At 40.8% G+C, this 5,538-nt stretch overlaps 1 long non-coding RNA gene across 3 annotated transcripts; it reads right to left on the minus strand.

The window, feature by feature from the left end:
* Positions 1 to 413: 413 nt before the first annotated feature.
* Positions 414 to 4,474, minus strand: LOC309529722. 3 transcript variants are annotated; one of them, XR_014218375.1, is made up of 4 exons: positions 4,355 to 4,474; positions 1,866 to 3,393; positions 530 to 631; positions 414 to 438 (listed from the first exon to the last, which is right to left on the minus strand). It is a non-coding gene; the product is annotated as an uncharacterized lncRNA (long non-coding RNA). The 3 variants fall into 3 exon arrangements; XR_014218376.1 differs by lacking the exon at positions 4,355 to 4,474 and having other exon boundaries at positions 1,866 to 1,991; positions 2,296 to 3,547; XR_014218377.1 differs by lacking the exon at positions 4,355 to 4,474 and having other exon boundaries at positions 1,866 to 3,547.
* Positions 4,475 to 5,538: the final 1,064 nt, after the last annotated feature.

Here is a 5,538-nt window from a genome sequence, read left to right on the forward strand (position 1 = left end):
ATCTCTAGATTTGGGTTGAATGAAAATGGCCTCCAAAAGTTCTCCACATTATTTGAAGCATTCAAGGTGGGGCAGGTGGAATTTTGTCAGATATTCTGGTGAAATGAAACAGAGAGAGAATCTCAGACATTTCCCCCTGGAAAATTCTCCTCTGAGAAATTCAGGCTCGTGTATTGTTGGATTAAGCTTTATTTTCAGTTCATATTGGTGGATGAAAGAAGCCAGGGCTGATATAGGGGAACAGAAAAGAGTGAAGGGCCACCTCTCTTGCTTCCTTGAACAATATTAACATGAGATTAAACGATATTAAGACTGGTCCCACAGCTGGTGAACTTGGGCAGACCATTTCACTGAATGTTCTCCAGGAGAAATCCCCCCTACAGTTCAGGAGAATATCGAAAAAATTACCCCAGAGGAATTGCTTCTTGTCGGATGTGCCTGAAAGGAGGGTGGAGAGATGTATGTTGTGTGTGTAAGATCCTTTGATTTTTATCCTGACTGCAATGTAAAAAGGTGAAAGTCTACTCACTTTTGCAGCTGCCCCTGCCCACTTCCAATATGTGGCCCCCAGAAAGTTGTCCACAAGGACTCGAAAAGATTTCCCACCCTTTCTATAGAAGAAGGGTGGATTCTAAATATTTAAAATAAAATAAAACAAATAATAAAACCAGTTTGAACTGATATGTGTAGGATTAGCAAACATAACATAAGACAGGGACCCTGTACAGTGGTACCTCGGGTTAAGAACTTAATTCGTTCTGGAGGTCCGTTCTTAACCTGAAACTGTTCTTAACCTGAGGTGCCACTTTAGCTAATGAGGCCTCCTGCTGCCACTGAGCCGCCACCACGCAATTTCTGTTCTCATCCTGAAGCAAAGTTCTTAACCTGAGGTACTAGTTCTGGGTTAGCAGAGTCTGTAACCTGAAGCATCTGTAACCTGAAGCGTCTGTAACATGAGGTACCACTGTACTTTTAATAGTTGTGTTGGTGGCAAAAAAATCCCTCCAATGCACCACTTTAAAAACATCCAGGCTTCTTATCCTCCATCACATCTGATGACCTCATTGAAATGGACACTGAACATTAAAATGCCCTCAGTCAAACAATGCATCTCAGTTGAAACACAGACACACAGTTTGGTGAGAGTTCCAGCTTATTTACTTACAATTAATTATTATTATTTAGGTTTACACTCACAGAATAATGGGTTTCAGATATGAAGGAGGGAGGGGGTAAACAGGTTTTGTTTAATTGAGTGAGGACTGGTTTGTATGTGTGTGCATGAGCTGTGTGTGTGTGTGTGTATTTCATCTTTACTATGGATGTGGCAAGGATTTGGTTTCCTCACTTGTTTCTTTAGCCTTAACCAATTTAAACACACTAATCTTTATTGTCCTGAGAGTGCAGCACACAGTAAAAACCGAGGCTCTGATCCAACACCAACAAGAATCGCAATACAAAGCCTTCGATTAGCAACAGTGAAACAGAATTATGCCTCTTTAAATTGCTTAAAAATAATTCTTCCAGGGTAACATTTCAACTATTTATATGCTGCCAAAATCGAGTAAGTGATATTCTACAGGTACCCAGTGTAAATTATAGGTAAAATGTAAACTGGAATGTCAACATCAATAATATTTTTCTTTTTCACTGATCAAGAGCTACGATGCACTATTGTTCAGGATGTGCTTGTGTGCCTCTCTTGGGCATGTGGTTGGCCACTGTGAGAACAGGATACTGGTCCTTGAATATCTGATAAAATTCTGTTTGCAGGTTGAAACTCTTGTGCCCAGAGTTATGTACACTTAGGCTGAGGTATGCACACTTTCCTGTGAGTAAATCCCATTGAACACAGTGGAGCTTACCTGTGAGTTGATATCCACAGGCTTGCCTTGTTGACCTGTCATTGAGGAACAAGCTTGAACTGCAGAGGTTATTAAGAGTGTTTTAATCCGATTGTTGTCAGTGCACATGGCATTTTACAGAATTCCCTTGGCAAAAAAATAAATAAGTGTTTAGGTCCATCACCCAAAGCAGCATATAATCCCTGCCCTTGAAACATGTCAAACACCTCAGAATTATTAATTTTCCCTATTTCAGGGAAAAACTTGTTACTGAACCTCACACTGAAACATAAGCTGGCACAGAACCCAATAAAAGAATAAAGAGGTGATCAAAAGTTTATTGACCTGCTAATAGTAAAACTACAGTAATTAACTGCAGATGGCAGAGGATCTATAAAGTTAGCCAACATGCTTTGGGACATTAAGGCTGCAACCCTATACCCATTGTTACCTGGGAGTAAGTCCCCTTGAGGTCCATGAGGCTTACATCTGAGTAGACAGATGTAAGCTTGCACTGTAAGGGATGTATGCGTTTAATTACAATTTTACTGTTTCAGTTAATATGCTGTTTTCATTTTATTATATAATATACCACTGAGGTATTGTTTTATTATAATTCAACTATGGTTTTACAGCAGATACCATTTGCCCACTTCTGCAGTCCTGGAACTGAAACAACCCCCTGCCCCAGTTCTCACAAGCAAAACCAGAAGACAAATATTCTCCCAACAGAGTGAATATTTGGTCTTCAGCATTGATCTCTGCTGTCTGAAATGGAAACGTAGGAATGTAAGAACACAAGAAGAGGCCAAAGGGTGATTTATCACAGTATCATATTGTTGCAGGGGCCAACCAGATACCTAGGTGAAGCCCCCAAGCAGGGCCTGAGCCCAAGAGCCCTCTCCTCTCCTGTGCTTTCCAGCTACTGGTATTTCAGATGCATTGCTGCCCCTCACCATGGAGAACAGAGTATAGATATCACAGCTAGTAGCCACTGATAGTCTTACCCTCCATGAATTTGTCCAATCCTCTTTCAAAACCATCAAAGATGGTGGCCACCACTGCTTCTTCTGGGAACAGAATTCTGCAGTGCTGTGTTTTGTTCAGTCCTGAATTTTACACCCCAAATCTATCTATTTATTTACTTCATCTTTCAACAGAAATCTCTCAGTTTACAAGTCCCAGCAAAAAAGCAATCAATATAAGAAATGCAATAGGAAAGCCACATTCAAAACTAAACAACACTACTGCTAAGAGTCACAATCAATCACCACCACCACCACCACCATGACAACAGGATTCTGGTTATCGGGTTTTGCAATGACCCAGCACACATATGGCCGATATAGTGCCCTCCAGATGTAGCTGGACTCCAACTCCCACTGGCTCCAGCCAGTATGGCCGTTGGTCAGGGATGATGGGAGTTGTAGTCCAACCAGGTTCAGGAGGGCTCCACATTGCCTACATTTAACTAGCAGCTTTTTTCCCTTTCTGATCTTCCTTTCACACCCACTTGCTCTCATGTTCTTCCTTCTTGTATCTCCTTTGCCTAGGAAAGTAGGAAACAATTAAATGAGAACTTGCCTTGGTTAGCTTCAGTTAAAAACCAATATAAATGATTTGGTAAAAAATGATACTTTGGAGTTGTGGAATCCACCCATGTGGACATTCTTGGTGTGTGTGTGTGTGTGTGTGTGTGTGTGTGTGTGGTGAAATACCCTTCCTGATCAAATATATTTGAATGGAATGGGTGGAAACAGGGCAATCTCATTCATACTTGCAAGAACATTCACACAAATGGTTCAGCACTTCCCCTCCCCCCCCCAAAAAAAAACTGGCAAAAAATGTGACAACATTATTACGATGAACAGCAGAATAAAAGTGTACTAAATAAAGCACGTCAAATTTATCTGGACAAAACGCTTGTGCTCAATTCAACATCAAAATGAATTATTTGTTTTCACATCACAGGGGGGTTTTCATTAAGTACGGATTAGCAATGGGCTGTGTAAAAACTGACCACCTGAATCATTCTTAGGTTGTCATTGCTGTGACACTGGGAATCCTGGCTAACCCGGGGATAACACTTTGCTCTTTGGGAGTTGGTGTGTTGCTGCTGCTGCATGCTCTCAATAGGCAAGATCCAATACGCTCCCAAGCAAACCCTAGACTGACCTTTGACTCTTCCTCTGAAATATGACCATAAAAATAATGAGTCTGTAAACTGCTTTTGGCAATTATATCATTCCTGGAATGAAAGGACATTGTCATTAGCATGCGGCTTATGGACACCAGCTTGCTGGGCTTGGCTTGCAGCCAAGCTGGGAAAGGGAGCTGGATTTAAAAAACTGACACAGGTTCAATGGGATAATTAGGCAGGTTTTGTTTGAGTTTGTTGATCTAAATGTGCAAGAGATTAGCCTTTCCCCTTTCAGCTCTGGGTAATGATCACAGCTAACAGGTGGCAAGCTAATGGCAGAACATGAAAATAATACTTTGTTTCCTGGTACCTTTCTTTGTTGTTTTTCCACAGGGGATTTCTTCAACATCTTCCAACCAACAGACAGCATTTGGCCGTCCCCTTCATGTCCTTACTTCCTTCTTGCTTTTGGATAATTTCTTTTTCCTATTTGGAAAAAAGAAAAACACCATACCATACCATACCATTCATTTCAATTTGCAGTTTTTAAAAACACACGCTCCAAAATGCACCCCCAAATGACAAAGGTTTACAAGATGGTCCAAGGACTGCCTTTAATAGTTTAAACAGGTGTGAGGAACCTTTGGCCCTCCAGATGTTGCTACAACTACAGTTCTCATTATCCCCAACCACTGGCCATGCTTGCTGGGGCTGATGGGAGTTGTAGTTCAGCAACATCTGGAGGGCCACAGGTTCCCAATGCTTGTTTTGAAAGTTCCCTCTACAAACGCAGATTGCAGCTGCTCTAAGCAGCAAGAATGGCCGGTTGCTCCTGGGACTGGACACAACCAGGTAGGGCTAGGAGAGAGCCTTGTCTGAAACCTCAGAGAGCTGCTGCCAATCAGTGCAGACAATACTGACCTAGTTAGACCAATGGTCTGACTTGGTAGAAGGCAGCTTCCTATGCCACAAATGCCACTGGAGTGATGGGACATGTCAATATACACCATCTTTCCCAGGGATATTGTACAAAAATACATTGTTTGTATGTTTGTTTAATTTTAAATTTTTTCTGTTTTACAATTTAGAATATTAATTTAAACAACCTTAAAATATCAATGACTTCCCTTCTTCTCTTCCCATGGTTCATTTTGCATAGCATAAATCTCTGCATATTTTATATAAACTAAACCATTCAGTATTCCATCATTACTTCCATCAAAGATTATTTACACTGTTGAATTTATCCTAATGCTGCCAACATTTTCAATTGTACGCAATTCCCCCCATATATTCAATAAACATTTCCCAATCTTCTTTAAAAGAATGTTCTTCTTAGTTCTCTTATTTTGTAAGTTAGATCAGCAAGCTGTGCATATTCCATCAGTTTAAGTTGCCATTCTACTTTGGTTGGGACCTTGTTCGTTTTCCATTTTTGGGCTAACAAAACATGGGCTGCCATAGTGGAATACATAAATAGCCTTTTTTGACACCTGGGAATTTCCATCTGAATTATCCCCAACAAAAAGGACTCTGCTTTTTGGTTTTGGAAAG

The sequence above is a fragment of the Podarcis vaucheri genome, assembly GCF_965113315.1.
Source record: "Podarcis vaucheri genome assembly, chromosome: 3".
Classification (NCBI taxonomy): Eukaryota; Metazoa; Chordata; class Lepidosauria; order Squamata; family Lacertidae; genus Podarcis; species Podarcis vaucheri.